The 11237-nt window shown below is 43.2% G+C and overlaps 1 non-coding gene across 1 annotated transcript; it reads left to right on the top strand.

Moving 5' to 3' along the window:
• The first annotated feature begins 7757 nt into the window (after window positions 1-7757).
• On the top strand, window positions 7758-7864 carry LOC144241608 (U6 spliceosomal RNA). Its single transcript, XR_013338123.1, has one exon. It is a non-coding gene; the product is annotated as a U6 spliceosomal RNA (small nuclear RNA).
• The last annotated feature ends 3373 nt before the right edge of the window (window positions 7865-11237 follow it).

The following is an 11237-nucleotide window of genomic DNA, read 5'->3' as shown; positions in this document are numbered from 1 at the left end:
TGAATTATTCAGCTGTACATTTCTGCGGCTCAGGAGAAAATGAGTTAACTGTTACTCATTTTTATTTAAAAAATGTAATGAGGGGGGTATCTTCTGTGGAAGGCCCCAGGAGATGGCTTTATAATTTAAATAAGCAATAAGGTTAGCTAAGGCTTATTAAATACCCAGTTGCTGTAAGCCCATTGCTCTGAAGTGCTGAGGTTAAGTTTTAGAGTAGATAGGCATGGATTTGAAGCCTGGGTCTTTGCTTTATTAGCCAAGTGACAGTGGACACGTCACCTCCCTGAGTGTCTGGGCCCTCACTGGTAACACCTACATTAAGTCTTGTGTGTTATAAGTGAAATAACATGCAAGAAAAGCGGACACATAATATAGGCATGTAAATGTTCGATCAGTAACTGTCAATTTCTCTCCCCAACTCATCCAGTCAACCTCCCNCGAACTGCGAGATCATGACCTGAGCCGAAGCCGGACACTCAAACGACTGAGCCACCCAGGCGCCCCAATTGTCAGCATATTCTATAAATTTGATGAAACAGAACAAAAGCAGAGCGCCTGGGTGGCTCAGTCAGTTAAACTTCCAACTTCGGCTCAGGTCATGATCTCACAGTCCATGGGTTCAAGCCCCATGTCCGGCTCGATGCAGACCCCTAAGAGTCTAGAGCCTGCTTCAGATTCTGTGTCTCCTTTTCTCTCTGCCCCTCCCCTGCTCATGTTCTGTCTCTCAGTCAAAAGAAAAAATGAATAAACGTTAAAAATACATTTTTTTTTTAAAAAAGAACAAAAGCCAATCATTTTAACGGCATCCATATTGATGCATGAAGCTCCATGCTGTTAGTCTGGAAGATGGTTGAGCTCTCATTAAATGCCTGCCTGTGCGACCTCGTGGGCAGCACTGCAGAGTTACAGACGCACTGTGTGGTGAGAAGACACGTGCGTTGGCCTGGCCGAGCTGATACATGGCGGGGAAGTGCCTGCATGCACGGATGTGAGGCAACCAGGGATAAATAGATGCAAGGCATGGAGGCGACATAAACCCTGGGGGAGTACAGAGCTCAGGAGGGGCACACCTGTAGGTAGATGCCCCTGCTATGAATGACCAAAAGGCCATTTTAGAAGCTGGGTTTATCACGGGTTTCTTGGCTTCTACATATTATTTTTTATCTGTAGACCTATCTGCTTCACCCATTGAAATTGTTTCTACCTAGACCAAGGTGATTGCATTATGATGCCGTAAAAGTTTTTTCAGCCAGATCACCCAGGGTTGATCATGATATTCCGTAACATTGGTATTGATAGTGACAATGGCAATTGTTAAAGATAAGAGCCATCGTTTGTTGAGTTCTGGGTGTCAGATACTATTTTGAGTGCTCTACATGGATTATTAATCTCAGTTATTTGGCCTCATTGTTCTGTGGGGAGGTATTTCTAAGGCACAAGGAAATTTAGTAACTTGCTTTTTGAGGTTAGAGATTGGGGGTATTAACAATTGTGCCGTATACTGGTTGTTCCTCTTCCTTTTCCAGAAAAGAAACCCAAAAACAAAACCAAGGAAATCCTCCACAAAAGTAGATAGAATAATATCTTAGTAACAAATAACATTTTTCTCTTTTATAAATGGAAGGTGGAGGTGAGGAAGGTTTGTAAGGAGAGATCAAACGATCCTCCAATGTCTCCTACACAGAGTCTTCTGAGGTCTTTTAAGTTCACCTCAACATCTTTAATTAAAAAACAGGTTGTGGGATATGGACAAAATCCAGTGCAGTTCTAAGAAACAAATACATGAGTAATTATCATTGGAGGTTCAAGGAGAGTTGGCGAGATTTTGAATCAGGAGGAAATTCACATAGAAGTAGTCTGTGGAAAGTTTTGAAACATCACTTCCAGCCTTCTAGTCTTTCAGTTTTCCATATTTGAATGGAGTGGATTAAAACGTTTTGATGCCAGGATTTTCCTTTTCTTCTTCTTCTTCGTCTTCGTCTTCTTCCTCTTCCTCTTCTTCCTCTTCTTCCTCTTCTTCTTCTTCTTCTTCTTCTTCTTCTTCTTCTTCTTCTTCTTCTTCTTCTTCTTCTTCTTCTTCAATTTATTTTAGAGAGAGAGAGAGCACACAAGAGGGCGAGAAAGGCAGAGGAAGAGAAAGAGAGAGAATCTTAAGCAGGCTCCATACTTAGTGCAGAGCCAGACTCGGGGCTCGATACCACCCTGGCATCTTGACCTGAGCCAAAATCAAGAGTCGGACACTCAACTTCCTGAGCCACCCAGGCACCCTCAGCCTTTTCCTTTTCTTATCTTTCAACAGTGTCATCTTGATTTCCTTCTATTAAATTCTCTCTCTGTTTAGGAGATATTTAGGGTCTCTTGTCTTTTCAGATATATGTTTCAACCTAATAAGGTATTCTCCAAGGAAGACAGCAACACATGAATGAAACAAATGAAAATTTATAATAAAAAAAAAAAATCTATGAAGTATATTGGCAAGTGCCTTGTGCTTTAGTATCTCTCCTTGGTCATCTTTTTAAATGCTGCTGTCAGAATGCCAGCCTTCTGGATTATATTTTTCAGGAAAGGCTATAATTCTCTTCTTCCATATTTTATACCTTTTAGTGCTGGGGTTGGCATGGAGAGGGAGCTGGGAGAGAAGAGCCTCTTGTCACCGGGCAAATGGTTTGGAAAAAAATGAAGTGAGGTTGACATTAATTAGCATACCTTTCTAGATACTTCCTGAATTGTTTCTATGGAAAATCAATTGGGTGTTTCTGCTTTTTCGCCTGTGAGTCATGTCGAGTGTGGGGAGTTGGGAACAGGATCTGACCTCAGTCTAGGCACAGAGCAAGGATGCTTTATGGGTTCATGGTGCTCACAAATAAGGAAAGGCAGGAGTGGGGGCGGAGAGCCTTTTACCCACCACCCTGCTTTCTTGTGACCAGGACGGCAGTGAACTACCCGAAGCTGGAGAACAGTTAACTCTAATGGTCTTTTGAGGCACTTTATTATTTGCATTTATGGCCTGGTTTGTGGACAGAGGTCAGAAGGTCTAGTTCTGGGATACTCATTAACAGAGCCAATTTCCCCACTAGTAGTCGTTCACAGAACATTCTCTTTAAATGCAATACAAAACAAAGTATTTGGAATCATCAAACTAGGTCATTTATGGCCTAGATATAGAGAATGGATTGAAACAGCCCTTGCTCATTTTTACAAAATGGACTGCTACAAAATACTGCTTTTCTGACAGCGTGAAAACGCTGACACTGCAAATGACATAATTGCGTGTTGCATAAGGAAACCCCATATCACCCTGAACTCAGAAAACACTGTCCTATAAAACCCTGTTTCGGTTGCCATGGTCTTTCACTTTCAAACTTGCAGCCTGGAGCCAGCCCTTGAAAAGGCTTGTCTATACGTACGTGAAATAATTTTCTCTTGGCGGCGGCTGTTTTGCAATATTATGCTTACTACATTTGACTTTCTCACATTTAAAAACTAATAAACTACAGAAACATAAAAGTGCTAAGCGTTAAAGCCAAACTCTTAGGAGTTTGTTTTTAATAAGCTTATGTAATTAACACCTTGAACTATATATTCCATTTGTTTCTTTTGAAACCATACAAAGAGAACAGGATGATTTGCATAAAGAAGGCACCGCGTAGTTAATGTTGGCTTTTTCAATTATGATCAAGTCATGGGTGTTTTAGAAATTAAACCTTGCCACTTCCTTTTAAGTCTGAGAACCGAAGAGTCGATCCATTACCTAGAGAAAATGAAATCAAACCATAAAGCAACATATAAATTGTTTATATTCCTCTTCCCAAGGGCCTGAGCACAGTGCTTGTTGATTTATAATTTTGTTTCATTCATTCACTGATTCAGTAAACTTGTATTGAGATTCTTCTAGGCACTGCCCTAGGCACTGAACAGTGAACAAAACTTAGAAAAATCTCTGCCCTTCAGGTCCACCTTACACTTTGGTTGGGGGAAGGGACTAAAATAGACACAAGTTAGGTGCAAACTCGTTATATGTTATTTTTATTTATTTATTTTTAACTCTTTATTTTTGTGAGAGAGAGTGGGGGAGGGCAGGGAGAGAGTGGGGACAGGACCTGAAGTGGGCTCCATGCAGACAGTAGCGAGCCCGATGCAGGACTTGAACCTTTGAACCCATGAACTCTGAGATCATGACCTGAGCCGAAGTTGGACGTTCAGCCCACTGAGCCACCCAGGCGCCCCATATGCAAACATGAGGTGATGAGAGGTGAGGAGGAGAGAAAGTAGGCAGAGGATGGGGTCAGAGACCATGTGTGCCTTAGAGGGAGGTTGTCATTGTAGATGGGATGTGGTTGAAAAGCAGGGTTCTGACTGGAGGTTTCTGAGTAGAGGGGCAGGATCTGACTTAGGTTCAAAGAAGATATCTCTGGCTGCTGTGGTTACAGGGTGCCTGGGGTGAAGGGGAGGCAGCCGCGTGTCTGATTTCCCAGTATGAAAGCGAGCTGTGGACTTGTGCTTTGCCAATGGAAAAACACAGCCCATCCTCAGAGTCAGCATTAAAAGCTACAACGAGGGGACTCTTTAAGAGACTTGCTAGAACTTCATTTATTATTATTTTTTGTAGGCTTTTCCCCCACAATGTGGCAAACAATTAAAAATTTATCTATCCACATCACAGAGTTAAAAGTGAAATTGCTCTTTTTTATAGAGCAGGTGAGAGGCCTGAGAAAGTTTATGTGGGGTAGACATGTGGCTTGTTTAGAAATCTAAGAGCGTAGATAGGAAGAAAGGTACTAGGGACTATGTCTTAGCACACTCTGGCCTATAAGATTTGGCTGATAAGTACGTAAACACACTCATTCTTCCACAGAAGTGAATTACTCTTTAAGAAAAAGTATATGGGGGGTGGCACCTGGGTGGCTCAATCGATTAAGTGTCCGACTCTTGATTTCAGCTCAGGTTGTGATCTCGTGGTTCCCTGTGAGATCAAGCCCCACATGGAGCTCTGTGCCGCCATTGTGGAGCCTGCTTGGAATTCTCTCTCTCCCTCTCTCTCTGCCCTTCCCCCACTGGCGCTTTCTTTCTCTCTCTCTCTCAAAATAAATAAGTAAACATTCCTTAAAAAAGGAATATCTTAGAAACTTTTAAACATCAGATGTCATGAAAAAGACAGTGGTGACATTAGTCAATTATCAGCTTGTGGGCAAATTGGAAAAATGAACATTTTCATTCTAGTGTTAAGTGGCTTGGTAGAATGATATAAATTCATCTTAGTTGGGTTTTTGTTATTTTTGTCCTTTTAGGCATAAAATGCCCATCACATTTACATTGTAACTCTATATAGAGTGTGGTACAAAGCAAATAATCTTCACTCTCACCCTCCAAAATGGTTTAAATTGCTGAGTGAGAAGAGATCCAGAGATCCTTCATGTTATTTTCTTGGCAATTGTGAAAATCTTCTATGATGAAAATTGAGATCATCTTGAGGGGAAATGACATAGTTGGGAGAGAGCTCTTTCCCAAAGAATTGAAATAAAAGCATGGCCTTCATGTTGTATACTGCTCTATATGGTTGCATCCATAGATGGACAGACACCCAGATACAGATACTAATAATTCTCACCTATGTGCCTTGAGCAAGAAGAGGAATTCTGTGTGGCTGACATTTTCTAAATCTGGTTTTTCCTATATGTTACGGGTCAGTATGTGCACAGAATGAAGGAGATTTCCTGTAGATTTCCCCTGTTTATCCCACATTCACAAGGGGGCCTCTGAGTCCCTAAATAAAGTCCTTAGAGCACTGATGATTGTGAGGGTCCTTGAGATCAAGGGGATGGACAGAAGAGCAAGTGTCGGAAGCTAGGTCAGGAGACGCGCTGAGGAAGGTTAGGTGTGCAATGAAGAGCTGTTTTGGGATTACTTGGAGCTTTTCCAGGGCAATGGGTGAACTAGTTTCTCCCTGACTTTGGAAAGAAAGCACCCAACTGGTGTTACATGAATGAAGGGCCCTAAAATAGCCTCCAGTAAATAGGAACAGACAGGTTTCTGTTCAGCTCATCATAACTCCTTCCCAGAAAGGGAATGTGCTTGTTTCCTTGGCCTCAGCATTGCTCTAGTATTTGCTCTTTGACACGACCTGACCCAGTGGTATTGCAGGTGTGTTTCCCTACTGGTCTCCCTGAGGGGGACTGAATGGGAAAGACTCAACTGGATACATTGCTGATGTAGTCGGTGCCTTTCTTTTTTCTTTTTTTTTTTTTAAATGTTTTATTTATTTCTAGGAGAGAGAGAGACAGCGTGAGCAGGGGAGGGTCAGAGAGAGAGGGAGTCACAGACTGAAACAGGCTCCAGCCTCCGAGCTGGCAGTCAGCACAGAGCCCAACGCGGGGCTCGAACCCACGAACCGCGAGATCATGACCTAAGCAAAAGTCGGACGCTTAGCCGACTAAGCCACCCAGGCGCCCCTAGTCAGTGCCTTTCTATATAGTCCTTGTTTCGAGATGCTTACTTGCCTTTTCTGTCAGGCTGTGAGGAGAATGTAAGACTTTAGTGACCTTGAGCCCACGGCACCACGGAACTTTCTTATTAATCCTTCTGGTATAAGAATCTTCCATCGGATTCCAACAAGATTCATGACCATCAATGTGTTAAGAATTATCAGCAATAAGAGGAAATAATCAGAGATCAATTCTGCACGTGAAGAATCCTCAACCTGGGTTTCCTTCTTTCTCTTCCCCCGTGCCTCCCATCCTGCCACACCTCTGCACCAATTCTTTAGCCACCTGGTAGCTTTTCCTCTTCAAACAGGTTAGGCCATCTCCTGATTCAGAGGAATTATATTTGTTGTTCCTTCTACCTGGAAACATATTCCCCACCCATTCTCCTCATTCTTCATTTGTTGTTATTTCTAACGATGTATTTCATGTTTGACTGTCTCACTCACTAGACTCAATTGCTGCTGTAAGGTGGGTGGGGCCAGAGACTGAGACTAAAAGCTCACCACTATATATGAAAATACTGAATGAATGTTATGACACCCGCAGGAAGCAAGGAGATCAGCTCTGCCTGCCTTGCTTCCTTCCTTCCTCCTTCCTTTCTTCGACAGACACTTCTTAGGTAATTGCTAAGTATCATTGTGATGGTGTTAGGTCGCAAAAATGATTAAGACCCAGTTCCAGCTTCAAGGACTTTAAAGTCTGGGGATAATAGCCATGTAAATAAGTAAAAGTCACTTTTAAAAGATGTCTTAAAATAGAAAATTTCAAATACATACAAAAGTAGCACATTTTAAAAAACCCCCATATTCCAGTACCACCATTAACGAGTCATGGCCAATCCTGTTTCATCTATACCTGCATTCACTCTTTTCCCCTCCCTCCTTAACCTTGAAGCAGACGGCAGACATCAGGTCATTCCATTTGCAGGTGGAATGTGCGGTCTGCAGTGATGCCGTGGGAAGGTCACATGCGATTGAAAGTCCATTGTGAAGGATGGGCTGCTGTCTGTAGGGTCAGTAGAAAACAGGTGTTCCGGGCAGAAGAAACCACATGGAGGAGCGGGGATGATACAGTGCTGCACGTACTAGTTTGATCTAGTGTATGGATGGGTGTATGGTGCATGGAGAGGGAGGTAGAGTCAGGGGAGCAAGTCTGTACAGGCAGCCAGTCCAGATAAAAAGGTTCTTGTACTGTATCCAACAGACCGACTTTGTCAAATCCTCACTGGGAGACATTTACAGTTTTCAAGATTTACATTTTAAAAGTTACAGTGGGGTGCTCGCTTCGGCAGCACATATACTAAAATTGGAACGATACAGAGAAGATTAGCATGGCCCCTGCGCAAGGATGACACGCAAATTCGTGAAGCGTTCCATATTTTTACAAAAACTGAGGACTGATGGATGTGGGGGGAGGGGGGATGGGCATGGAGGAGGACACTTGTGGGGATGAGCACTGAGTGTTATGTGGAAACTAATTTGACAATAAACTATAAAAAAAAAAAGTTACAGTGGGAATGGGGTATAGGGTGGGTTGCAAATGAGATGAGATTGGAGAGAGGGTGAGTAGCTGGGCAGTTTTGTCCAGGGTTTGAACGCTGCTAGGATTAAGATGGAGAGACATTTTGGGACGCTCGAGACTTGGAGAGATATTAGAGAAGAAATGTTATGCTAACATTAACTTATTTATGACACACTAGTATAATTAAAGTATTAGTCATAGTGGCCTCTTACTTTGGGAGTAAGTGAAAATGACTCCTGAGAGTCTGGCATCAGTGGGCCTGGTTGATACTAAGCTCTGGAATCCTGGAATCTGGGATGAAGATTTGGGGGGTTGGAGAATTCATACTGAATACCCAGGAAAAGGACGCATAGGCAGTTGTCTGCAGCTAAGGAGGCGGAGAAAGGGTTTGAGAATTAGCCAGGTATAAGGGGTACGGTACCCACGTACTGTGGTACGGGCCATCTGATCAGTGTCCTCAGGCTTGCAAGCCGTGTGAATTGTAGTGATAACACTCTATAGAGAACTTTGGCAGCATCACAAAGAGTTAATCCAACACTCGTTCTATAACAGTGAATGGCTATAGGCATGATGCCTGTTGTCAGTTTTGATCAGGTCACCATGACCTCTAAATCTCTCTTAGCATTCCTTAAGAGCAGTCCATGGGAATCAACCGTGGTCAAGTCCAGTTCTGATTCCATGTTCTGATTCATGCCTCCTGACTCTGCTCAAGCCATGGCAGAATACAATTTTCTTAAATTTTCTTAAAATATGACAAACCCGCAAATATCCTACAAGGTTTAACAACATAACCAGAAAATTTAGGAGTGTTGCAAGATTAATACATTCATTTCCAAATTGCTCATGATATTATAGATCATTTTTTGTAACCCGCATCAGATCTTGTTTGGCCAAATGCTTGAGAACGCTTCTATCCTCATGATTATGTGCCAGAGGCAGCCAGAGAAAGTGTAAAGTGCAATTCATGCTCGTCAAAATCTGTGAATATGGTCAGAAATTGTGACTTCATTGCCACCCAACTAGCTCACTCTGCTGTTCTTTCCAAATCTGTGATTCTATTAAGCTCAGGGCAGTTTAGAAATGAGAAATGAGTTCAGTCCGAAATTGCCATCTGCTAATTCCACATGTCCATTTTGAGTGTGGATCTGTACTAGAATTTTTTTTCGAACAAATTGTCAACGTTCCAGTGACTTCCCTTCCATTTCAAGTTCTGAAGTTTCCTGCGAAGTGTTCTCTTGAGCCGATGATAACTCAGCAAATTGGATCTTTCAGAGCCTTTAATTCCAAAAAGACCATACACTGAGCACAGTCTAGTAAACCCCTTCAACAGGTTTCCATGACTTAACCATATGACTACATTAAAATAAAATAAAAAACGTACTTTGCTTTTCTATTAATCAACATTCGTGTTTCTTGATTTTTTATTGTATCCCTTGCACCTAGCATAGCATCTGGAATGTCGTAGGCGTTCAATAAATATTATTGGAATTAATGGAATACTCTATTAGGTATTGATGATTGAAGAGCATATTAATTTTATAGCCTTGATCGCTTTCTTCATAGTACCTGATCATTCATGTGACATCAGAGACTTGGCAACCCTCCCCATGAGGGATATGGAGGAGGCCTTTTTTTTTTACAAATTTCTGAGAAGGGGAGGGTCAGAGAGAGAGGGAGACACAGAATCTGAAGCAGGCTTCAGGCTCTGAGCTAGCTGTCAGCACAGAGCCCGATGTGGGGCTCGAACCCACAAACAGTGAGATCATGACCTGAGCCAAAGTCGGACACTTAATCAACTGAGCCACCCAGGCACCCCTGGAGGAGACCTTTTTAAGCCCATTTTGTTGTAGCTACTCCTAGCCATGGTCAGGAAAAAGAGTTTTCCTACTTAGACCGAGGTTTTCAAATTCCTTCTGAGTTGATAACTCCCTAGTTTGTGGGTGAGATTCTGGCAGTACTTTTTTGAAGATGTTTATTTACTTTTAAGAGAGAGAGTGATTTGGGGAGGGGCAGAGAGAGAGGGAGACACAGAATCCAAAACAGGCTCCAGGCTCTGAGGTGTCAGCACAGAGCCCAGTGCAGAGCTCGAACCCACCAACTGTGAGATCATGACCTGAGTCAAAGTCAGATGCTTAACAGATTGAGCCACCCAGGTGCCCTGATTTTAAGTTTATGTATTTATTTTGAGAGAGAGAGTGGGTGAAGGGCAGAGAGAGGGAGGGGGACAGAAGATCCAAAGCAGGCTCTGTGCTTATAGCAAAGAGCCAGATGTGGGACTTGAACCCATGAACTGTGAGATCCGGACCTGAGCTGAAGCGGGGAGACTCAGCCAACTGAGCCACCCAGGCACCCGTGGCGATAACGTTTTTGCTAACAGCCACCCAGGCACCCGTGGCGATAATGTTGTTGCTAACAATCTCAAGCCTCTTTTGTACGCTAGGGGCCAACAGGCTGCACTGGTCCTGAGTGAGGAAGAAGAGAAGGAAAAAATATGTTTCTGCTGTGGCTTTAAATCTATCCAACCACTGCTGACATGCCCCCAAGAAAACAGGGAAGAGAAAAATGCAGGGAAAGCCTTGTGGGAGCAGCTGCTTGTAGGGATGAGGAGGAAAGGTTGAGAGTTGGGAGAAGGCCAATGGGCTGTGGGGCTCTAGAATATTCTCCAAAGTGGGAGTGCAGCCTGGGAGGCAAATGCCGTCAGTGACTTTCCTACTTTTTGTCATATATTTGCTGGAAGGTAAAATTGACTTTGTGAACAAGCACAGTTATACACACGCATAACCCGAGAATGTTGCAGGAGACGGTATCCTTTCTTCGTGTGTCATAAGTCAACATTTTCTGTTCTCTTCTGTGCTGTTCTGTGCCATGCTGTGCAATGTCATTGAAACAAATCCTGGTCTCAAATGTCTACATTTAACTTAGGACTCTGCTGTCACACACTCTATAAACCTTAAAGGCAGAAATGAATCACAGCAGCCATTATTTTTTAGACGGAAGGCTGGTGGTGGGCGGCAGGTATGAGGGCGGCTCCCGCGTGGTGTCATTGACCTGCTCCCTTATCTTGCTGGCATGAGGTGGCGTCTGGACCCGAAGCAAGCCCAGGCCCTGCCAGATCTCCTTTATCTTCTGGAAGTCTTGAGCCAAGTGTGCACATAGATCTCTCGTGAACAGCCCCGAGCTTCCTTTATAGGTCACCTGTGGCATCAAGGCCACGGTGGAGGAGAAGCAGATTCG

Source organism: Crocuta crocuta, unplaced genomic scaffold, assembly GCF_008692635.1.
Source record: "Crocuta crocuta isolate KB4526 unplaced genomic scaffold, BGI_CrCroc_1.0 scaffold25, whole genome shotgun sequence".
In the NCBI taxonomy this organism is placed as follows: Eukaryota; Metazoa; Chordata; class Mammalia; order Carnivora; family Hyaenidae; genus Crocuta; species Crocuta crocuta.
This window is presented reverse-complemented; position numbering and strand designations above follow the sequence as displayed.